This window comes from Berghia stephanieae, chromosome 5, assembly GCF_034508935.2.
Source record: "Berghia stephanieae isolate SIO BIC M18660-M18661 chromosome 5, UCSD_Bste_1.3, whole genome shotgun sequence".
Taxonomy (NCBI): domain Eukaryota; kingdom Metazoa; phylum Mollusca; class Gastropoda; order Nudibranchia; family Aeolidiidae; genus Berghia; species Berghia stephanieae.
In genome coordinates this window covers 56,813,611-56,826,883 of record NC_088364.1, presented here as the reverse complement: position 1 = coordinate 56,826,883, position 13,273 = coordinate 56,813,611, and the positions used below count along the sequence as shown (strand labels likewise).

General features: G+C 34.9%; 1 long non-coding RNA gene across 1 annotated transcript; it reads left to right on the top strand.

Annotated features, from left to right (window-relative positions):
- The first annotated feature begins 6,362 nt into the window (after positions 1-6,362).
- On the top strand, positions 6,363-13,086 carry LOC144974170 (uncharacterized). Its single transcript, XR_013645648.1, has 3 exons — positions 6,363-6,478; positions 11,099-11,392; positions 12,891-13,086. It is a non-coding gene; the product is annotated as an uncharacterized LOC144974170 (long non-coding RNA).
- The last annotated feature ends 187 nt before the right edge of the window (positions 13,087-13,273 follow it).

Genomic DNA, 13,273 nt, shown 5'->3' with positions numbered 1-13,273 from the left:
GCATTTAAAATGCCAAACTGGCAACCCTGACGTAAATTATGGACATCAGTCCTGACGGTTTTTAAAAGGAATCTCGTTTTATTATTACAATTATTTTGTGGAAGGCATTATTTTCCATATATTTTTTTTTACAACTAGTAGAGAAATTTGCGGAGAAATAAAGGATATTAGGACAGACAGTCATTTGTTATACTTATTATGTCATTGTATTTCCTTTTTATTATTTATTTGCTTAACTATTTTCAGAACTTCAATAGTCTATGGCAATAGCCAATGTAAATTTCCAGAAGTGGATAAATAAAGATCATCTTATCTTATTATATTTTTTATTTACCTGTGATTCTGTGCTTGATGATAAAAATTTAACATTGGTTTTACGGAACAATGTTGATCCCCAACCCTATTTTTAAAAAAAAAGAATAGATTATCATTACTTGATAGTATAAAGGGAGATTTAAAATGACATCATCGTTTTTTGTTTGTTTCGGATGAGGTTTTTATTATTATTTGATAGTATGATGGACCTGAATATCCGTGTTCTAATGAGAACACGAAGACCTAAATCCATGGATAGTATAAAGAACGATTTAAAATTACGTCATCAATTTTTGTTGTGGATATGCTAGAATTGCGTAGAATAATCATACTCGCAATAAAAGTCAAACTTAAACAAACAAACACACACACACACACACACACAAACACACACAAGACTGAGTATTACGACCTAGCAGATTTTCTTCGTATTAAAGTGAGTCAAGGGGATAAGAGAATTATCCTGAAATAAAAAGAAGTTTGCAAATTCCTCGTAGAGTAGATTCAGGTCAAACCGGACACGGGTCAAACCGGACGCTACCCGACTCGATGTCTAATTTCCTTTTGTTTTGTTTTTTCCCCGGCGCATATTTCTAGTAACTAAGCACACGTCTCTTGTGACGTTTTTCCTACCGTTTCAATGAGTGCAATCAAGGAGAAGTCAAAGAATCGTGTTTTCATCGAGATATTTCTCACAAAACGTAAGTATCCCGTTCTTTGTTATGGGTTGCAAGGTGTGCAAGGAAGTTGCTATTTAAGCTATTTATACGTTTTTATTAAGGAGTTTCGGCTCAACCACTGCACTACATGCTATTTTAGGATCGTTTGATTGTGGTTAGATCGTCTGACGATGTCCGATTTTCATTTTAGCTCCAGTGGGGGGGGGGGGGGGGGGGGGGGGGGCGGTGTCCGGTTTGACCAAAAAAAATTTAAACGATTCAGGTGAAACCGGACGGGTTGATTAAGTTGTTTATTATTATTCTAGACGTCTATAATATTATTTGTTTCAATGCTTTCCTTGTATTTCTGTTGACCGGCCTATGTTTATCATGATTATTATTATTATTATTAGAAAATTAGGGAGGCCTTCCGAAAGCGTCTACACCTACATCCCCAGTATTATAATGTTTTGGGAGGGGGGAAACTTTTTTTATAATGTTCTGGTAGGGGGTTTGGGAGGGGGGAGACTTTAAAAATAAAACTTTTCCTCCTCCCAAACCCCCTACTAGAACATTATAAAAAATACTGGGGATGTAGGAGCTTTCGGAAGGCCTCCCTAAAATTATATTATGTTCACCATTGTAAAGGAAAATTTACATTATTAGACTAGCCAGTCTATGAAAATGAAGTTCAAATATCTAAATAAAGTTAATTTTTTCACATTGTTACAGGCACCAAGATGCCGCGATCAAAGTACACTGAAAGAGTGTGGATGCTGCACTTGATGCCATCCGCACCAAAAATCTTTCATTCCGCCAGGCCGCTGCGACCTACTCTGTCCCGAAATCAACCCTGATGGACAAGATGGCCAGAAAATACCCCGTCCATAGGGTATCTCATACAGTGTTGGCCACAGAGGAGGAGAAGAAACTTGTCAAATGGATGGTGGCCTGTGCCAGGGCAGGTGAAGGGAAGGATAGAGAGCAGCTGTGCCTGGAGGTGCAAAGAATAATGATTTTTATGATGGTTGCCCTTCCACCTCGTCCAGTCATGACTCGATATTCCCAGCTACCAGTCAACAAAACCCCGACCTTGTTTCTCCGTCTTCAACACCTGGCAAGTGTGGGTGTCGGGATCGGGACAACGTGGCGTTCTACACATGCCAGTTAATCGACCACATACTTGCCTATGGCTGGTCGCCTGTTGATATGTTCAATGTGCGACGACGCCAGTTCAGGAATGTTCCAGCGACAGCCTCTGAACCAGACTACGCGAAGTATTTGGAACTCTGGAACAGAGATGTCCCACAGCCCACATTTGACAACCTCCCACTCCCCATTTCGTCTAGCCGAAAGTCAACAAGAGCGCCTCGTGTACAGCCCCCCTCCTATGTGTCACATGCATCCTTCAAGGAGTATCACGAGAACAAAGATAAAGCGGAGGCGGCAAAGAAAATGGAACAGGAAGAGAAGAAGGCAAAGGCGTTGAAGAACAGGGAGGAAAAGGAGAAGAAAAAGTTTGAGGAGAAGGAAAAAAAGCGCTTGGAGAAAGAACAGAAGAAAGCTAAAAAGTTGAAAGAGAAGAGGAAGGAGGCAGAAAATAAAGGGAAGGGGAATGGGAAGGGCAAGAAGAGGAGAGTGGAAGAAAGAGTGGAGTCTAGTGCAGAGGATGATGATACGATGGTTGTGTATGTTGACAGGTCGGACGTTGAGATGGATATGGATGAGTTATGTGGTGTGAATGACAACGATGAACGTTTATGTGATTTTTGTGGAAGTGATAGGAACCTGGATGGATGGATTTGGTGCAAGTGTGGGAGGTGATACCACAGAGGATGTACTGGCAGAGAGAGAGAGAGAGAAGATACTGGGGATGAGTGAGGAGGAGATCAGTGTTTTTACGTTTGTTTGTACATTGTGCAAGTGACATGTTGCGTTATGATTATGTACCCTATTAATTGTTTTGAATAAATTATTTTTGTCTTTCTCTGTTGAAAATGAACATAAACGTGTTTATTTATCTATCTAGACGTCTAGATCTAGTCTAGCTATTTATGAAAATATATGGCAGTCGTTTTGGGAGAAGGCAACATTCTGCCAATTTATGGAAAGAGTCCTTCAAAGTCCTTAGAATGCTGGAATCGAACCCTAAATTGACCAATGACCCGGCAGATATTTTACAAACTGAGCCTATGGATCTGCTGTAACTGTTTATGAATTGAAAACTATTAAAAAAACAAAAGGAAACAGTGTTTTTCAACATCCGTGAAGGGTGTCCGGTTTGCCCAAGTTGGGTGTCCGGTTGGACCTTAACGTTCAATAAGTGTCCGGTAGTACCAAAATGTCACGAATAACATTTTGCGTCGAGAACATGGAAAAGACTGCTTAGGGTGCAAAATCGGCTGGTTCACCTGAAACCGGCCACTTGAGCGTTACATTTTACGACATCACTATACAGCATTGGTCTTATTTCTGGCCAGCAGTCTTCCATTCTCTGAGACGACCACAGATAAGGCTTGTGTGTCCGGTAAGCCTGAATCTACTCTATATCAGCCTGTAAAAAATAGTTTTATAATTTTTAGATTTGCCAGGAATTCTGTGGTCGTTGATATACATTGTATATTGGATTTTCCCAACCCTATTTTTTAAATAATAGATATTTATTTGACAACAAGGACGAGATATTTACAATACTTGGACACGGGAAGACGATAAATAAAAGTAACCGACACACATGTAGATATAGCGAACCGTCCTTGCCTTGTTTTATTATAGTAACATCATCATCATCATCATCATTATCATCATCATCATCATCATCATCATCATCATCATCATCATCACCATCATCATCATCATTTTTATTCTTTCTTCTTCTTTCTTCTTCTTCTTCTTCTTCTTTCTTCTTCTTCTTCTTCTTCTTCTTCTTCTTCTTCTTCTTCTTCATCTTCTTCTTCTTCTTCTTCTTCTTCTTCTTCTTCTTTCTTCTTCTTCTTCTTCTTCTTCTTCTTCTTCTTCTTCTTCTTCTTTTCTTCTTCTTCTTCTTCTTCTTATTATTATTATTATTATTATTATTATCATTATTATTATTATTATTATTATTATTATTATTATTATTATTATTATTATTATTATTATTATTATTACTAATATTATCATATATTTTATCATCATTATTGTCATCATAATCATCATAGTCATCACTGTTATCACCATAATCGTCATCATCTTCGTTATTATCATCATCGCCACCATCGTCATCAACATCAATATTAAAACCATTACATTTTTTTTTTTTTTGTTTTTTTTTCTTGTCATAACCCAAATTAACTTGTTTGAGCAAATGTTTACCACGCAGGAATTAACCAGTACTTTTTTGACCAATCAAAACATGGGAATAATGACAGACCCCAAAAAGACGTGCGCACAAACATAGCTGGTTGTTTACTAACGATTGAAAGAATGGAGCTGACATCATACTCTCCTTTGTTATTGCTTTTAAACCGCCACTTGGGTGACTAGTTCTCAGTAAGTTCTCTCACTCAGACAAATAGGTTTCAACAGTCGCGACGCCACTTCCCTCATAATGACGCATAGTAACTTAGTAACTGGTTTTAAACTATCGGAACAATGGCGGACGCCATTATGAAATACTTCCAGACGGGCATAAAAGTGTATCCAGGGGAGAAAAACATTATAAATCTGATCATGTTTTGACTTTTATACATTCTGATCACATGACATGTGAAAAAGTTCTGGCGAGCATGAAGAATAAAAAGTACCAATTTTATTCGTTTAGAACCAAACTGCCCGTTGCTTGACGGACGTGACATAAGACAATTGAATCATATTGTTTAAGGTTACACACAGTCCTGTGAGTTTATTTGATTGATCTTGCGAGTATAACAAGTGAGTATTTACATAAACACAAACGTAACGTCACTTCCTTCCTTATGGCACATGGTAACTTAGTAACACTGGCTCTAAACTATCGGAACAATGGCGGACGCCCGTATGAAATATTTCTCCGGCGAGCATAAAGGGTATCCAGAGGAAAAAAAAAACACACATACATTTGATCATGTTTTGACTTTTACACATTCTGATCACAAGACATATGAAAAGTTCTAGCCAGCATGAAAAATAAAAAGTAATGATTTTCTTTGTTTAGAACCAAGATGGCCGCCGTTGCCGGGCGGCGTGACATCAGACTATTGAATCGTATTCGGTTTGGCTGTTTGGACATTCTGAATCAATTTGGAGTTTAAAGGGCAAGGGGCGTCGTTATGTTCACTCTGCCATCAGTTTGGGATCATTTGAAGGACAATAAAGATTGTTTTTATTATTTGTTTAAAAACTATTGCAGGTCTGATAACCCAAATTGTTAAGGGATCATTGTTATAATGCGTGTACTCTTAAACCAAGATAAAATGTTGTCTATTGCAATAATGTTTAATCAAGTCCATAATTAACCAGTAGATTTTTTACCAATCGAAAAAAAAAAAAAAAAGCAGTGCCTTTAAGATTATATTCGTCCTCAGTTCGTTGTTCAAATTATACAAAAGGATCATAGTACACAATGAAACCCATTTTTATGCCAAATTCGAGGTCAGCCAGTCATAATGTAACAAAGGCTTTAGGCTTAACGTAAAAAAGAGCTTTTTACAAATTATTAAATTAAAGTTCTAATGAAAATGTTTTTAACAACCATTGACTATTTATATTACTGAAGTCTAGGATAAAAAATAATGGATAAAAAGAAACACACAAAAAAAATAAAATAAAAAAAAAATAAAATAAAAAATAAAAAATAAAAACAACTCCAAACAAACAAAAGAAAATGTTATCAAAAACTCCCTAAGATAAAACAAAGAGAGAGAGAGAGAGAGAGAGAGAGAGAGAGAGAGAGAGAGAGAGAGAGAGAGAGAGAGAGAGAGAGAGAGAGAGAGAGAGAGAGAGAGAGAGAGAGAGAGAGAGAGAGAGAAAACAGGAGAGTAAATTTGCGTTTCAAAGTTATAGTGTAATCCTTTAACAGATAGGTCTTACAAATCAAACATTCAATCTTCACTCACATAAGATTATCTCGCAAAGCATAACGATCTCTCCTTCACGCTGTCTTAATTGGGTTAGGTGACAAATTTCACATCACATCTGATGCATCTCTACACTGCGATTACACCACAGCAGACGCTCTAGATATAATCGCCAGGTAATATCATAGAGTCTGTGGGTAATATTGAGTTGGAGTTACCGTTATAGATTGATGGATTGGGAATAAACAGCTGATAATCCTACTCGCGTCAACAACTTTTTTAATCCATAAATTTGTCCCTTTTGACAGACTTCGATCCTCAAACCGATTAAATCCCGTGTCGAATGAGCAATATTATTTTTCCGGATTGATTGAGGGGAAGCTGGTCAGTTTGCCTGGTATACTATAAAAAGAGCAAGCCAAAAGTTATTTGCCAGTCTATACACACTTGCTTCTACCGTCAAATTAAAAGGTAAGTGTTTATGTTTTGTTAATAATTTCAGGATATTCTTCCACTACTACTACTACTACTACTACTACTACTACTACTACTACTACTACTACTACTACTACTACTACTACTACTACTACTACTACTACATACTACAACAACAACAACAACAACTACTACTACTACTACTACTACTATACTACTACTACTACTACTACAACTACTACTACTACTACTACTACTACTACTACTACTACTACTACTACTACTACTACTACTACTACTACTACTATACTACTACTACTACTACTACTATTACTACTACTATTCTAACAATAACAAATACTACTACTACTACTACTACTACTACTACTACTACTACTACTACTACTACTACTACTACTACTACTACTACTTCTCCTCCTACTACTACTACTACTACTACTACTACTACTACTACTACTACTACTACTACTACTACTACTACTACGACTTCTTCTTTCTCCACCTCCTTCTCCTCTTCATCCTCATCATTAGCATTTGTAAAGCGCTTTGGGCACGTTTAGTGGATAATGCACTATATAAAAGCTCAAGTTTTTTTTAATTAAAAAATATTTTATCATTAAAAGTCCTCCAACAGCTCTTCCTGTTGTCCAGAACTTTTATTTTGGTATTTTCAAATATGTTCAAACTTAATACCATGACCGACGTGCATTTATTTGCAGGTCTGATAACCCAATTCATTATGGGCTCATTATTGGAATGGAAATTTCCAAAAATGACGCAAAATTTTGTACATTACAACAGTGTTAAACTAGGCCCATAATTTCATTCGGATGTCAGACCTGCATATATGTATACGTCGATCATGACCCATCACCGCAAACAGTATTATGTCGAAGTGAACAAGATGCCAAAACGTTTTTTTAAAAAAAGTTATGATTAGCAGAAACATTAAATTAGTGTTTGTCACTTTGAGAAGCCATAATATTCACTCTTTCCAGTAAAACATATGATATTAAAACCTCTAAGAGGTTAAAAACCTCTTAAAACCTCCTCATATATTATCATCATTTTTAAAAACTATAGCTTTCTATTCCAGCAACTTACTGACACCGATATAATAGTGTTTCACAATTAACAAGCGAGGCCCAGGTTCGATAGATTTTGCCAAGATGAGGGTAATTTGTCATAGTAGGGGCAGCGTGGCTCAGCGGTACGGTCTTTGCTTCGTACCCAAAAGGTACCGAGTTCGACTACCCCGCCTCGATGTGTGGCCTTGATCAAGTCACCTCGCCTTAGCTCACTTTGCGCGCTGCACTGCGGCTGACGCCTGGGTTATTCCACTCTTCCCTTGGAATAGACCCTAAAGACAAATTTTCCCTTGGGGATGAATAAATGGAATCTTATTTTTATTTATTTATTTAATTTTTATTTAAAAAAAAATCGATCGATATTTGAAGGACGAGTTTTCTGGCCAAAATTTTAAATACAAATTTTACCAGAGTGCAGCAATTAACTATTTAAAGTCAAGAAAATAAAATTCAGTTTAAATTTGATTTTTAAAAAATAATGAAAAGCATTTTAAAAGTTTCTAACAGAAATATAACACCAAGTTATCATATTTCTAATCATCACAACGTTAAATTCACTTACGTTTTCTTTTTCAAACTGACATAATATTACCAGATTAAATTTGCTTTTGAAATTGATCTTTTATATAGCACAATATCCACTAAACATGCTCAAAGGGCTTTACAAAGGGTCCCTGACCAACAGCAACAAGTAACATGTAGAACGAGACATTACGCCTGTTAGGCGACATTAAAATTATTTTTTCGACAGCGACAATGCTGTTGACGATCAGGTAATCATTTTACACCTGAGTGCGGTGAGAGAATGTGAGTAAACAGCCTTTTCCAAGGACTCAACTATGCGCCGAGCGAAGCTCGAACCCAGGACCTTCCGATTCGAAAGCGAGTGTCATACTTCAAGACCACATAGCCGCACAGATTAAGGCGATGGGCTACATTTTACCGTAATTTATGGATCATGCCATTCGTATAAATTCTTCTGGGGACCTGCCAGATTGTTTTATTTATGCTTTTGTTTTTATTTCCACAAAGTCAAAAGCCCAAACCGTAGTTTCCTTGTTGGAATGTGGGCATTGAGATTTTATGATCATCAATCCGAATTTCATTGTTCTCATGTTGCCTATGCTTTGGTATTTATTTTTAAAAAAAATCGTTTTGTGGCTTAATTAGAAAGTAACAAAAGACAAAGGAACAAACAGAAAAACAAATTAAAAACAATAATTAAAACTATAAAACACAACCCGCTCCCTGACAAATCAACAAGAAAAAACGGCTTAAAAGAAACAAACCCCACCAAAATACCAAACAAAAAAAAAAAAAAAAAAAAAACCAATCCAAAAAAAAAAAAAAAAATAAAAAAAAAAAAAAATAAAAAAAAAATTATTAAAACTAAAAAAACAACAACAAAAAAACAACTAACCCCCCCCCCCCTCCGCCCCCCCCCCCCCCCCAAAAAAAAAAGAAAAAAAAAACCCAAACAAAAACAAAACACAATGTTGATTTTTTTTCCAATTAAGGGCGTTTCCGATTGTTATCCTAGTATAATAAAATAATATAGCAATGACTATGAAAAATGTTTTTTTCCCTTTTTGAGGAAATTTTTTGTCTAAAATCCAAGCCCTATCTCCACTGAGTAAAAATGTTTTTGAATTTTGAAAATCCATTCATAAATAAATAAGTTATACAGTTTTAAAGGTGTCATTTATTTGGATGACCCGCAAAGAGGAAAAAAAACGCGAAAATATGGGACGCTTTTTCGGCATTTTTTTTTCGACCTTTCGTTGTATCTTGCGTAATAAGTGGATTAAAAGATTGAAACTTGAAGAGCAAATTAGGATGGTGTTTTGTAAAATACGGGAAAAGTACTCGTCATATTCATATGAAATTTTACAACCAAAAGAAGAAATGTTCATGTATTACCTTGTCAGCGACAAAACCTCCACGCCCGGTAGTTTTAGAAATATTTTACTCCAAAGAGTAAAAATCTATTTTTAACGGTCTTCTGGTAATCGCACGGGTTTTGTCGCTTGACATAATCTAAAATGACCTGTTTTCTAACCGTGTGCCAACTTTCAGTCATATTCATCGATAAACAGCGTCGTAATTAATTTTTTAAAATAGCATATACGAAACGGCTTCGTCCCATATTTTGACGCGAATTCGGGCACTTCGTCAGCGAAAAAGAGGCCCAAAGATTTGTGCGGGATAGTCATTGCTAAATAATATGTGCCAAATCGTCTCAAAACGATATTTTGATGGATTAAACTCATTGCTTTCAAGTAAATCTTAAGTCTAATTATACACATTGATAAAAAATAAATGACACTGTTGAAGAGAGTAAATTATATCTTTTAAATTTCAAAAACTTGAGATTTTTTAATTTTGACGATATTATCCTTGAACTCAATTTTCTTCACCTAATTTATTCAGACATATTATGTATGAGATTTATGCCGTGTCTCACACAAACCAAGACAGCGAAGTGCATAAAATTACAGGTCTGATAACCGAACGCAATTATGGGCCAGATATAACATTGTTGTAATGGACAATATTTGCTTTGGTTTGGGGGTATTTCCATTACAAGCCCATAACAAGTTGGGTTATCAGGCCTGCAAAAAAGTAAAAGCGCACGACAGAAATAATACTGCCATATTCTAAAAAAACCAAAAACAAACAAAAAGAAAAAAAAGAAAAAAAAAAAGAAAAAAAAAGAAAAAAAACCCCAAAAAACAAAACAAAACAAAACAAAACAACGATACATTTTTATACTTTAGGCCAGAAAACTTCAAATTATATAAATCGATTAAAATGACCCTTATCTTGTCAATACTCTCAAACCTGGGACTTCTGGTATATTATGTCAAGTAAGAGGGAAATTGAACCGCTCATGGTAAAGAATCTAATTTGTGCTTGCTGACACCTAATCAATTTCAATGGCCCAGTAGCTTAAACGGTAGAGTGTCTAAATGACGTGCGAAAGACCCAACTTCAATTCCAGTGCGATTCAAAATCCTCTCATTCAGCTGACTTATCCTGTCCATACATACATACCATAAGTGAATAGAATATTCAGGTCTATTTTAAACATGATAGAAAGTGCTGTGCATTGGACTTGCGTCTTATCCAAAGAGTCGCAATCATTAGGACAGTCTGTTCTCGCCGCAGAAAAGGGAATCAAATCGCGCTCCACAGATTGTGACAAGCTTTCGAATACAGTTGTGAGCGACGTGGATAAAGCACATTAGTCATATTTTCTCAACATACTCCGTTGCAAAATGAGTACCTCGTATGCAATAGTATTTTCTCTGTCGAAGTGAAAATCATAATGTTGCCTGTTAGTCTTCATGTCTCGTCCTAAATCTATAGTGCAGCTATTGACCCTCTGTAAAACACTGAAAGTAATTTACAGTATTACAGGTATTCGAAAGTGCCTATTATCAGAACCAATATAAAATATTGCGTTTCTTTCTTCTTCTTCCTCTGTTATTTGTTTGTTTGATTGTCTGTACATGCCTATTATATCTAACATTTTTTAAATTTACAGGCTCGCCAGTAGCAAAAACCAACCCCTTCATCCATAATGGCCCAGACGTCCGCCCTCATCCTTGCCTTAGTCGTCATCGCTTCCGTGTCAGCAGGCCCCATCATGCCTGCCATGGGAGGCTTCGGACTAGGCATGTACGGAGCAGGTTTTGGAATGCCTTTCTACGGAATGGGGATGGGGATGGGTCTTGGCTATGGCATGGGCGTCATGCCCTACGCCTACGGTGGACTTGGCTACCTTGGATACGGAGTTGGAATGCCTCTCTACGGCGGATTAATGGCCAGCAAATACTACGTGAGTTTTAATAAATGTGTGAAGTCGTCTTTTATGTGGAACGAGCAACAAATCACGCTTTACATTAATTTTTGCTATCGATGATCTTCCATAGTAATTCGAGGGTTTTAATAATAATAATAATAATAATAATAATAATAATAATAATAATAATAATATAATAATAATAATAATAATAATAATAATAATGATAATAATGATAATAATAATAATAATAATAATAATAATAATAATAATAATAATAATAATAATAATAATAATAATAATAATAATATACTTCTTTATTCATCCAAAAAAAATGGAAATTCGTTTACAGACGTGGCATGCATAACAATGTATAAACACAAAGTTGAGAATCTATGGCGACAATGTATATATATATATATATATTTATATATACAAATATACATCAAGAACCAATAGCGACAATATATATTCAATATATTAATTTTAATCCATGGTCAGTTTGTAATCACTCCGGTCATCTGTCAAAGCGGTTCAGTATCTATAATTGTTTTGAGGTTACCCTCTTCGTTGTAACATAATTCATGCTTTGCGCAATTTGGTCCTAACCACCTCCACTAATTACCAACAACTTGTTAATCTCACATAAAGCAATCCAATTTCATCGAAAGTTAACTTGAAATATATAGTATGGTTTATTCTTAACATTTTCGTTATGATACAAAAACAAAAGCAAACAAAAAACACCACCAGTAATACCATGGCCATCAGCAATAGTATTCACTTCACCATCACCACCACCACCACCATCACCACCACCCACAATACCGCTATCACAACCACCACTGACTAAAGAAACAAGAATAGCAACAAGAAAAACAGGAACAACCGTCAAAGGATCAACAACAACAGCAGCAGCCGCAACAACACCAACACCACCACCACCACCAACAACAACAACAACACTAACTATCGTGCTATCCCGTTTGTACTTTTACATTCGATTTTCAAATTATTGTTTTGTTTTTGTTTTTGTTTTTGTCACAGGTAACAAATTTTGATATCAATTTTATTTATGCAAGCGTATAATCATCAGATTTATAATGATTTATATAATAATAATAATTATAATAATAATAATAATAATAATAATAATAATAATAATATAATATATAATAATAATAATATATAATAATAATAAATAATAATAATAATAATAATAATAATAATAATATGATGATGATAATAATAATGATAATAATAATAACATAATAATAATGATAATGATAATAATATATAATATAACATAATATATAATGATAATAATATATAATTATAATGATAATAATAATAATAATAATAATAATAATAATAATAATAATAATAATAATAATAATTAATAATAATAATAATAATAATAATAATTATAATAATAACAATATTTATCGATTTACAGGCTTTTTGGTTGATTATATGTTATTGATGAGAGATCTTAATCATTGATAGGCTACCCGATTTCTCTTTCTATTTTCAGGACTAGGCAAAATGACACCATCCACGAAGCAAGTTCAATCTTCAAAATAGAAAATAGGTCATTTTTCTAATTAATCATCTTCTATGTCCCCATCCATCACCGACTAATGTGATCATCACGTCCGCCCATTTGTCTTTCATGGAAATGTCTAGAATTTAAGTCATTGAATACAATAATAAATTATGTCACGTCACAACAGCTGCCATTTTTTAATTTATCAATATCTTGTGGTCCACGTGATTGTGTATGTATGTATGTGTGTATGTATGTGTGTGTGTGTGTGTGTGTGTGTGCGTGCGTGTGTGCGTATGTGTATGGGTTTGTGTGTGAGTGAGAGAGAAGAGATTGAGATATATATATATATATATATATATATATATATA